Below are 12477 nucleotides of genomic sequence, written 5' to 3' on the forward strand. Positions count from 1 at the left end.
GGAATGAGCCACATGCCTGATGTAACTTTAGGACACCATGGACTATTTGGTCAACTTTTGGATTTTAGCAAAATGACCCTGAAACAGTGGGAAAAGTACACTTGACCAGAAGCAAATATACCTGGTTACTGTATATACCAAATGAATTTATTTGCTCTCACATATGTGCTATGGGGTATTAACATCTCTAGTGCCTCTTGGAGTGTCCCAGAAAAAAAGAATATTCTCTGCACAAGCTGTGGCACAATCTCCAACGACCAAAGTACTATCAATGTTAAAATGGGCCACTCCTCCTTCTCTATATTGAGGTTTCTGATTTAATTTTGCAGTCAAAGTAAATTATTTTCTAGGATCTTCATGTCTATAAATACATGAACTATCCACAAAATATACAGGTAATATCAACTCTGTATCCGGTGTAGCTGGGCAGATGTGAAGTGAAAGTAAGGTGAACTAAATAAAACCTGTCATCATTGCGGCCACACCAACCTCACAAAGATAAACAAGGAATGGCTTTCAGAGAGCTGTTAGCCCATGTTTCTGCTCCTGTCTGGTCTTTTGCCTAAATCTTCTTTGAGAAACCAGAGTTTCTCATTTTTTCACTTCCATCCTTTTTCAATATGGACGCACAAAATTCTATGACATTTACCTCGTATTTAGCTCGTCCCATTCATATCACCTCATCATTTACTGTTACAACAAAAGGCTTTAATGTACTTGACTCATTTCATTGTCTTTAATAAGTTGAAAAACGTGGTACATTTTGTATACTTTCTTGCTATTCAATATAATCGTATTTAGCGAAAGTTCAGGCCTTGGAAAGTTCCTTAAATAATATTGCTCATTAACAATTGACCAGAGCACTTAAAATCCAAACAACAAATTACATTGTAGAATTATTTTTCCCTTTTGTTGAGAAACTCATTTATTTTTAAGAGAATGTTTTCATTAATCTTATCTGGCAGGTTTCTTGGTGTGTGTATATTTCCCGCAGTCAAAACTAAACTCTGCCCTCCTAGATAATGCTCACAAAATTATATATGGCAGTGCTGACGCAGCTCCTCATTGGCATGCTGCAACCTGCTTTGTTAATGAATATTTTTTAAGCTTCTTTGAAGTCTTGAATATGAAAATAGAATAAAAATGTGATTACTGTCACTATAGCACTGCCAAATTTGTTAATGAGGCAATATTCTTTATTTTGTCTTGGGCCAAATTTGATGGTTGTTTTGCAAACAGCACAAGGCAATGATTAACACGTAAGCTAAGCTCTTCAACTTTATGTTGTGGATGCCTTCTATGCAGATTTATTCAACATTTTCCCCTTAGTGTTTGGGAGGAATCAAATTTCATAGTTTCTACTACTTATTTAGGGCAGATCCTAATAGTAGGTAAAATGGAGGTGACAAATTTCCACAGGGAAATATAATCTTTTATATTATATGTTGTCATAAAATACTTTATATGATGGCATTTGTCATCTATACTGGGGTTGCTAAAATCCTGCAATCCCATTATACACAATCATCTTCGTCTTTATTAGCGCTAAATTCTCTAAGTTACTGAGCATGGTCTCTTCTGCCTAACTCAAAAGATTCCAGCATCCTAACACCTGCAGAAAAGCATGTGGTCAGCCCAGGGCACCTCCTGACAATGGGAGAAAGTAGTTACCACATTGAACAACCTTCCACGTAAAATTACTTAAAAGCCTTCTTGGGGCACCTGGGGGGCTCAGTTGGTTGAGCATCCAACTTTGGCTAAGGTCATGATCTCACGGTTCCTGAGTTTGAAACCCACATTAGGATAGCTGCTATTAACCTGTCAGTGCAAAGCCTACCTCAGATCCTCTGTCCTCCTCTCTCTGCCCCTCCTCCACTTGTACTCTCCCAAAATAAATAGTAAAAGAAAAAAAAAGTCCTTTTGAGTTATTTACTCTCTTAAATCAATTCTAGGGGTACCTGGGTGGCTCAGTCAGTTAAGAGTCTGACTCAATTTCAGCTTAGGTCATGAACTCAAACTGTGAGATGGAGCTCTGCGTTAGGCTCTGTACTGACAGTGAGGTGCCTTCTTGGGATTCTCTCTCTCCCTCTCTCTCTCTGGCCCTCCACTTCTCTTCTCTTCTCTTCTCTTCTCTTCTCTTCTCTTCTCTTCTCTTCTCTTCTCTTCTCTTCTCCTTTCTCCTCTCCTCTACTCTCCTTTCTTCTCCTCTCCTCTCCTCTCCCCTCCCCTCCCCTCCCCTCTCCTCTCCTCTCCTCTCTCTCTCAAAATAAATAAAATAGGGGCACCTGGGTGGCTCAGTCAGTTAAGTGTCTGACTCTGGTTTTGGCTCAGGTCATGATCTCATAATTCTGTGAGTTCGAGCCCTACATCGGGCTCTGTGCTAGCAGCCTGGAACCTGCTTGGGATTCTCTCTCTACCCCTCTTTCTCTGTCCCTCCCTGACCTGCACTGTCTCTGTCTCTCCAAAAATAAATATCATATAAATAAATAAATAAATAAATAAATAAACAAACAAATATTTAAAAAAATCTATTCTAAACCACATTTTCTGTCTTTTTTTTTTTTTTTACCTGTTAAATATTTCAGTTACCACAAAGACATCCACCCCCACTCCCAACCCACCTACTTCCATGGAGGTTTGTTAGAATATTTAGAATCATGTATTAAAAAGAAACAAACCCAGAGACCCACTGTTGAGTCACCTCTATTAAAGTTCCACATCAGCAAAGCAAGACTTAATACCTCACCTAATGACAGCTTCACCCCGTCTAGGGATGTGAATGTTAAAGGGAAATGAGGATATCTGTGAGATGATGATAATAACAGCAATAAGAGTGGACAATTTACTGAGCAGAAAACTAGCAAAATAACAAAAACATTATTCACTGCTAGATAGTAAATTCCTTGAGGACAGGGACTACATCTTATAAAACATTTAGCACACATGCCCAGCCTCAACTGTGGTTAAGTGGCCAATAAATACACTCTAACTTCAGTTTAATGGTCAGAGAGGAATAGAGAGGGACAAATGCAGAAAATGGCAAAATAATTTACCTATAAAGTCATTGACTGTTTGAATCATCTTTTAAATCTGAAGGATATAAATAATTCATTACTCCAGACAAGACAATTATTTGCCAAACTGCCACTAAATCCTAGGAAAGAAAGTCACACACCTTGCCAGTAAATCCTGTTCCTTTCACATGGATATACCAGGCATATATGTTACAAATGGAGGAACAGTTGGCCAAGTATATTGTTTTTAAGGGAATGGGTAAACAATGGATCTTTCAGATTGTGTCTACAAGGAAATGAGTTCAATTGTCTTAGGTGAATCCAGCTAATCAATCAGTTTGAGTGACTTTTTTTCCTACTTGTCAAATGTCTGCTAAACCATTTTAGAATCATTTTGAAGTTTCTTATTCTGAAATCTGTATTGATTAATTTATTAAAGACATTTTTTTCCCCTTTTCATGTCCTTAAAACTTCTTAGTAATGTCATTTTCATTTTATTTCCTTATCTGAACATGAATAAGTGGGGTGGGATATTCAGATAACCAGCGGCCTTCTCTTTCCAGAACTTTTGCTGTTTCATTATTAAAAATGGCCACATAGACAATTGGAGTTATAACGTTTTTCTCTTTAAATGATAACCTTGGGTTAGAAATACACACGAGCAGATAGAGGTAGAGAGACAGTGTGGACAAAAATACCTGTGAATACATCCAAAGGAGGAAAGAAGGAAGCACCCTGGTCACTAAAAAGGCTTTAAGAGAATGAACTTGATTTTGTTAAACTTGTTAGCAAGTACTTAAAGTACAGTTGCTCTTAAATACAAATTAAGTAAGATACAAGAAATAGAGACTGTAATACCAGAAGTCTGGGGTGTAAGAAAATTTTACAACTAATTGACTAATAATCATAATAGTGATAATACTGATTTTGTTAATGATGATAATTTTCTAATCTAGGCACAGTAATTCTACATACTTTAATTTTTTTAAATGGTTATTTATTTTTGAGAGAGAGAGAGCAGGGAAGGAGCAAAGAGAGGGAGACAGAGATCCAAAGCAGGCTCTGCACTGTGAACACAGAACCCAACGCGAGACTCAAACTCACCAATGGTGAGATCATGACCTGAGCCAAAATCAAGAGTCAGCCGCTTAACCAACTGAGCCACCCAGGTGTCCAAAATTCTACATACTTAAAATTGATCAATTTTATGTAAATGTCATAAAACTTCCATTCATTTGGTAAAACCATATCTTGATTTTACAGATAAGGAAGACGAGGCTCATGGAGGTTAAATGACTCACCAAGAGCACATAGTTTAAGGAATCAAGATTCAAACTCAGTATGATTACAAAGATTCAGAAAGTTCTTAAGTGGAGAGTTGTGGCCTTCTTGATCCTTTGCTCTGTTCTATAAACTCAGAGTACTAATGAAATGACTGATACCTAACTGCTATCTTGGATCCTGAAGTAACATTGAGAATAATGGTAGAAGGAGCCTACCTCCCTGGCCTGTACTTACTATTTCTTTTTTTTTTAACTTTATTTATTTATTTTGAGAGAGACAGAGACAGTGTGAGTGGGTGAGAGGCAGAGAGAGGGAGACAGAGAATCCCAAGCAGGCTCCACACTGTCAGCATAGAGCTCGTGAAACCGTGAGATCATGACCTGAGCCAAAACCAAGACTCCAACACTTAACTGACTGAACCACCCAGGTGTCCCTGCAATTAATATTCTTAAACAAATAATCTCTGAACATTTCTCATATGTTTAAACCACTGTGATTTCCAGTTTTTCTGATACTTGTAGCCAAATGTAAGTGCTATAATTATAATTACAAATGTGCACCTGCAGTACTGATCATGGCCCAATCATCTAACTTGTTTGTTTTTCTTTTGTACTGCCTGATCTCTTACCTTGTTAAACTGGACTGAGGCCTTGGGCTTTGGGCCTTGAGCCTTGAGCCTTGAGCCCCAAGGATGTTAGGAAAGGTCCGCAACCTGGGTTTAATGTCCCATGTGAACACAGGGAGATCCAGTGTAAACAGCCCAAACCAGAATTTCCAATTGTGTGGGCTAAAGGAATGAATCAAAGACTTGAGACCAAATGGTTTTGAGAAATGAGGGGTGTCAGTGAATTGTGAGGTTCAGAGCAAGCAAAAGAGAAGCTGGATCTGGAAAAATATCATGAGTTAGATCAGATACTTGAAATGTTTTGTATACATCTTAATAATGTGGTCATAAGGACAAGAGTTTTTAAGAGGATAAAGCCAAACCCATATTGCAAAATGAAGGTATCGATGATATTTACTCTACCTACCCAAAAGCTTATTGTATGAATCAGAGAAAGAAGGATAAATGAAAGCAATTCTTACATATAAATCCACAGTATATAAATATCCAGATTTTTTCTAGAATAATTCAAACAAAAGCATTATGGTTCTTAAGGCTGAAGTTCTATGTTTTAAAATGTATTATTGAGAATATTGTCTATATTTAAATAAGGAAATTTCTGATCCTCCCTCTCCTATAGTTAGTTCACTGTTATCTGGTAAATATTAAGTCCATCCTACATATTTTTGATTGGTTGATTTTATATTTGACTTAGTCATTTCTTTAGCGACCATTTTTAATGGTACTTTCCCTCTTTCTGCCTTCATTCTCAGTGGCAAAGATATCCATTCAACATAGTCAAATTATGGAATAGCCCTTCGCTGGGATGGAAGACTAGCCAGTAGTCTTTACCATATTCACAGTGCCATGTTCCCCATGGAATCTCAGATCACTAACATTATTAAAATGTACTCAAATGTTTTCAATTCTATATGGCCTCAAATTCACATATCATGAACATTTTAAATTGTTTTATTATCAGGTCAATTTTTTTCTTCCCCCTCATACCCTTCATGTAATCACACAAAAAGAAAGCATAAGTGGGCTTCCCAAAACATATATTTGTCTAAGTTTGCTACTTTCTGTCTTCATCTAAGAACTTTGAACTCTGAACCTATGAAAAAATGGTTGAAGAAAATATATTTAACACAGTAAGGATAAAATTCAAGTCAATGTCATAAATGCTTAGAGGACATAGGCAGGGAGTATCCACAAGTGGGTAGGCTATTGAGTACAGAAGAATGGTTTAAAATTGAGGCAAACTGAACAGCCCATTTCTAACATCTAAATGGTCCTCACTTCTTGTAGTTTCTTGTCTCATGGGATTGTGAGATCAGTAAAACTAAAATATCTCATGTTTCAAGATAAAGCAGAAATCTAGATTATCCTATAAAATGTTAATATTTTAAAGGGCACAGCATAGCATCATTACTAAGAAGAGTATGGGTTCTCAAGGCATTTTGCCTGGATTTGAATCACAGCTCCACTACTGACTTCCTGTGTGTCCCTCAGTTTTCTCATTTTTGAAAAGGGGATCATAATAGAATAATGGGAGTCTATTTCATAGGGTAGCAAATTAGTATTTTTAGAACATTTAAAAAAATGACTAGGGGCATCTGGGTGGCTCAGTCAAGCATCCACCTGGATTTCAGCTCAGGTCATGATTTCATGGTTCCTAAGATCTAGCTCCACTCTGTGCTGACAGTGCAAAGGTTGCTTGGAATTATCTCTCTCCCTCTCTCTCTGTCCCTTGTCCAATTGAGTGCACATGTGCACACTCTTTCTCAAAATAAATAAACAATAAAATGGACGTATAGAAGGCACTATAACATGAGCTAAATAAAAAGTCAATCATACTTTAAAATACAGAGTAAGGATATCATTGTATAAGCCAAACTATAATTGTGAATTTCATTCAGGCTGCATGACATGATTTTCGAATTCGTGATTTAGAGAACATGAGAAGTAATCTGACATCTGGGGGTGGAGGGAGGAAGTAATCGTATTGTATGTGGCATTCAAATGGGATAGAACTGAGATCAGTAAGTGGAAGTCAGAGGAAAGTCTAGCTTGAGTCAAGATAAAAGCTATATTCTTCCAATTACATATGTCTAACAGTAGAAGGAAGTGCCTTAAAAAAACTGGTGCATTCTCTGTCACTGAATGTGGCTCAAGCAGAAACTATAAGATAGATTATCTTTTGGAGATATAATAGAGAGAATTTCTGCAGAATTTGGAAAAATGAACTCTAAAATACTGTCCAACCCTAAAGTCATGAATCTTATATGACAAATATCAAAGAACCCTGGCCAATAGAATGTGCAACAACTTTCCAGGGCCACTGCTAGACCCATCAATAACCCACAAGCAGTGGTCAGTTACATCAATGCTCAAGGAGGCAGAGGGAAGAGAGATAGTAACAGATAAGAGTAGGGTCTTTTAGGACTGAACAAAGATCCACTAAAGGGTTTTCATATCCATAGTTCCAGCAGGATGCTGGTAACCAGGTACACAGGTTAGGGGAGAATAGAATGAGATTATTGGAAGAGTTACCTGCCAAATAATGCCACCCACCTCTTTCTGTCCTTCTCTTTTGCCCCTACTTATATGATAGCTATGGCCCTGTAGCACCTTGAAGAGGCTGCTTGGCTTCTGACAATGATGAATATTTTCCCTCAAGCAGAAATTGATGGTGGGCAAATGGAAGGTAGATTGGGGTGATGGAGAATTGACGGAATGCCACCAAGATGAATGGTCAACCACAATTTTGCCAAGGGCAAGCACTCCATCATGTCTTCATTAAGAGTTGAAGGAATCCATTTGTATATATACTCCCCCCATCCTTTTCCTCCACACACTCAGAAATTGAAGAGCCATACTGGAGATAGGGTTTTATTTGTCTAGATTTCATAATTTACTTTAGCAAGACCAGTCTTTTCCAAATAGCCTTTCCTAACTCTGTAGATATTAAAAAAGAGATGATTTTTTAAATCAATTAATTTGCTTTACTCTGACATGTGTGATGTATTTTAATTAATGTTTTAATTTGGGGTACATTTTTTGAAAGTCTCCCAAAGGTTCAAATTTTAAGAAGATTATATAACAGCTCTACTGGATTTTGTTATATATATATAAATTATATATATATAATATATAATATATACATATTATATATACTATTTCATCAAATATTTTTTTATATTTTATTAAATGTCATTAAATATATTTTGCATTTTATTAATACAAATATACATTAATATTTATATGTAAATTAATATATGTAACCAGAGAATATTTCCTTTTACTTACTGCCATATCATCTTCCTGATAATTTTATGAACTTTCTTATTCTGAAACAATGATTATGTTTTATAAATGCTACGGAATTTTAGAACTTGGAGAATTTTAAAGACTCAGCCCATATTCAAAGTTAAAGAAAGTGAAAGCCAAAGAAAAAGCTAGTCCAAACTATAATGGCTAGTAAATGGCAAAACCAATAACTTGACCCTACATTTCCTGACTCTCAAATATAGTATCCTTTGTGTGCTATAGCAACAACAAAAATGTCTCTAATGACACAAACAAGTGAGTTTCTAGTAGCAAATGCAACATGGAATTCAGTGTTAGGAACACAGTAGAGTAGCTACCTCTCTGGACCTGAGGTTTGCCCCGCCTAAAGGTGAAACAATAGCCTTCAAAGTCATCAGTAAAACACAGAGAGTCGCTATCACAAACTGTTGAATAGAAAGGAATTTCAGGATGCGCTGGGTTTAAATTTCTAAGTAGCAAGAGTTAAACAAATAAGTAATCAGAGGAAGCAGAAAAGAGGTATTAGGACCCTTTCAGCTTCCTTAACAAGTATATAACCGGCTTTGTTCTCTTACTCTTCAGACATCCAACACCTATTGCTCCTCTACTTGCTCTGTCCATGACACCCACTGGTCAATGCACTGGGGGTATGGAGAACAAGAAATAGGTCTTTGTTGTTAAAGAACTTTATTGTAGTAGGGAATGAAGAGGGACATCTGACACATAAATGATGAAGCAAGAAAAAATAATAGAGATAAGATTTGGGCAGAAAACACAAATGCAGTGATGTAATAGAAAATGTCTGGATGGCTACATTATGTTGATAGTTGCAAAAATAAACGAAGGAAACTTCGTCTAGAATAGAGTTGGGAAGCCCTGAATGGGTAGCTCGCATGTACGTTTCACTCACAGCAGCCTACATAACTGGCAGGAAGAAGAAAGACAATTATTGCGACAAGGGAGATCACTTTTCACACAGGAATTTCTCTCTCACCTTTAAGAAAGTTAAGAAGATCCCTCCCTGCACAGCAACAACATACTAACCACTGTCTGCAGACAGTGAGAAACTGTAATAACCTCAAATTCTTGTTCTTCTCCAATAAACTTTGGTTCAGAAAAACCCTCCCCAATTTCCCCCTAAAACCTAATAAAAGCTTACCCTTTGTCTCCTTAGACTTGCCTATTGTTCATGATAGCTTGCTTGTCCAAAATTGCAATACCCCTGCTATTCCTGAATAAACTCGTTTTTTTCTTACTTAAATAAAATTGCTCTTTGTTCTGCTCAAAGTTAAAACAGTCAAGAAAGTCACTTTGAGGAAGTAACTTTTCAATTCAGAAACATAAGGAGTCATGAGAAACATAAAAAAAAAATCAGGTGGGGTTGTGGGCGGTGGGCAAGATGAGAGCAGAGAGACATGAAGAAGGAGGTAGGCAGGAAAAAGATTTTCAGAGGTGTTTGGAGCCAGGGTAAGAAGTTTGAATTTTGTTACAGATGTGGGGATGGATGTAAGCCTTTGTATGTGAGGGGTCGTTAAGAGGAGCAGGCAATGTAGTGTTTTCAGCAGGGGAGTGGCAATCTTTTTAAAAATCACTCTGGTATGTAGTGGATGAAATGTGAGATGTAAATCTTGGTAGCCAGGGAAGCTGGTTAGGTGGTCAGGCTGTAGACTAAGCAAGAGACAAGAGTGACTTGGTTTAGAGCAATAGTTCTTGATGGGAGGGAGGGATATTTTTCCCAGGGCACATTTGCAATGTCTGCAGACATTTTTGGTGGTCATGACTGTAAAGGGTGGGGGGGGGGGGCGGGTGTTGCTACTAGCATCTACTGGGCAGAGGTCAAAGGTGTTGGCAAACATCCTGCAGAGCACAGAACAGCCCTCAAGAGAGGAATTACCCAGTGTCGACGGGGACAACTTCATGGGTTATGTCCTGTGAAATCTCATAGGTCCCCACTCACACTCAGAACGTAGCCATACCATTTTTATTGTTCACTGTCATGAAATTTTTAATAATTTTCTCTTTGAAAGTTTGATTTATGAATTAAGTCCTTTTGAACAATGAAGCATGCTTCTAGGTAGAGGAAATATATGCATTAGGTATGTCCTCCATTACTTCCTGCCCACTGACACATAGGTTTTGGCATACCTGATGAGCAATAGAGTTCTGGTGATCTGTTGAATTTCAGTAAGACTCAAAGTGAGTAAAAGATAACCATTTTACATTTATGAATGAATAAGTAGGGCCCAAGAGCCTCACGTGCCCACACTACTGCACAAAGAAACAATGAGTTCCTAGGCAGCATGCATGACCAAGAAACCTATGTATTCTTTCTTACTTGTGTTAGTGTATTGTATTAACCAACAACTTATTTATAAAGAATGATATTGAATGACAGTGAAAAAAAACAAGACGACCCTTGTTTCCTTTTTCTTTCCCTTATTATTCAGAATGAATTTAGAATGTACATATCAAGAGGTGAAGTAAAATTAGATGAGTTAGTTTTGCACAGCTTTTCCATTGTTCTGGTAATGCACAAGTTATGGAAGACTACTTACATAATTTCCATGATACTGCATAGGAGTTAAATTAGGCTCTTAAATTTACATTTAAAACTGGCATTGCACAATATAAAAATGAATACCAAAATTTATGTTAATAATTTAAACTTTTAATTTTTCTTTGCTAGAGCAATATTAAATAGAAAAATAATACCATGGCAAGAAAAGAAAGAGACTGCAGGAAACAGGAAAAACGTTTATATTTTAGTAACTTTAATGTCACAGTTTTCCTGCATTTTGAACAAAGGACTTCATTTTGCACTGGTCCCTGCAAATTATGCAGCTGACTTAGGCTCCAAACATCAATAATGTCAAAGTTGACAATTCTTGGTCTAGAAGATGTCAGGGAAGATGGTGAAAAGTGGACAGACACAAGATTTGCTCTAGAGGCAATGTTAACTGGACTTTCTCATGAAAACACTGACAAGGGGGAGGGACCAAGGATAGCTAGTTCAGGACTTGTGGAACAGGAAAAGAAAACAGTGGGGAAATTATGTGATGACATATATCATCTAATCAATCCTTACAACAGAGATATGAAACAATATATAATTTTTCTCATTTTATAAAAGAAGGATAAAACTGGTTGTCCAAAATCCCAAAGCGATTAAAGGGCAGAGCCATCATTCAAATCCAAAGACCTTGGAGTTCACAGAGAGCATGTTCTGACTACTCTGCCTCTCATAATTGGAAAGCTGCAGGCTGAATGAGTCTCAGCTACAAGTTATGGAGCCTATTATGAATGGAAGCCTGTCGAACAGAGCAAAGGACTTTATTCCTTGTCTACTCTGATCTGTGGATTTCCCTGCACTTCTGGTGATGTCAATAATGAATATCCCCTTCACTGTGTCTTGTCAATTCATCTGTCTCCCAATATTGCATAATATCTTAGAGGATAGTTACAGAAATTGAGAAATATGAGTGTATAAAAGAGAAAGTATTTGCTGTGCCTTTTCATTATATTACATTCTGTATTTTATATCATTCATATTTTTCTTTATAAACTCCTTGTCAAATATTTGAGCAGTCATTTACTTTATCTTTAGTTTGCAAGAATACTGAATATAGTAACAAAACCCTAAAAAAATGACCAAGACACTCCACGCTATAAAAATTCAAAGTATATAAATATATTGGAACTTCTAAAAATTCATCCCAAAGTGTCACATTCCACTAGACATACAATGATGCTTAAATTTATAGCTTTAAAGATGCCCTTGTCTATTTTTTTATTATTTATATATACATATTTGAAAGTAATTGATATTCTAATTAAAGTATCTCTTTAAATTATACATGCTTCCCTTCTACTAGCAACAATAAAACAGCATATGACAGAGAAATGTGTTTATGCCAAGGATTTCAGTAATTCAATTGTGTAAAAATGAATGTTTCATTATTTAACTTAGGCTAATTTCTTAACTGTCTCCACCTGCTTATTTAGATAACCAGAGCTTGAATTTGTCTCTGAATATTTGGATCAAGTTCTTGTAAGCTGAACTGCCCTACTCCTTTTCTTCTTCTCAAAATTTGTTATTTCTCATCAAGCTCACTGCTGAGAATTTGGGCTGAACTTATTAGTTTCTCAACAGAGCTTTCAGTGTCCCAGGAGGCAAAGTAAGATTTATTCCAAGTCAGAGCCAAAATAAAGATATTAGTTTTAGTTCTGCAATAAGCTGCAGTACAAAAAAACAAAAACAAAAACAAA

Source organism: Prionailurus bengalensis, chromosome C1, assembly GCF_016509475.1.
Source record: "Prionailurus bengalensis isolate Pbe53 chromosome C1, Fcat_Pben_1.1_paternal_pri, whole genome shotgun sequence".
Classification (NCBI taxonomy): domain Eukaryota; kingdom Metazoa; phylum Chordata; class Mammalia; order Carnivora; family Felidae; genus Prionailurus; species Prionailurus bengalensis.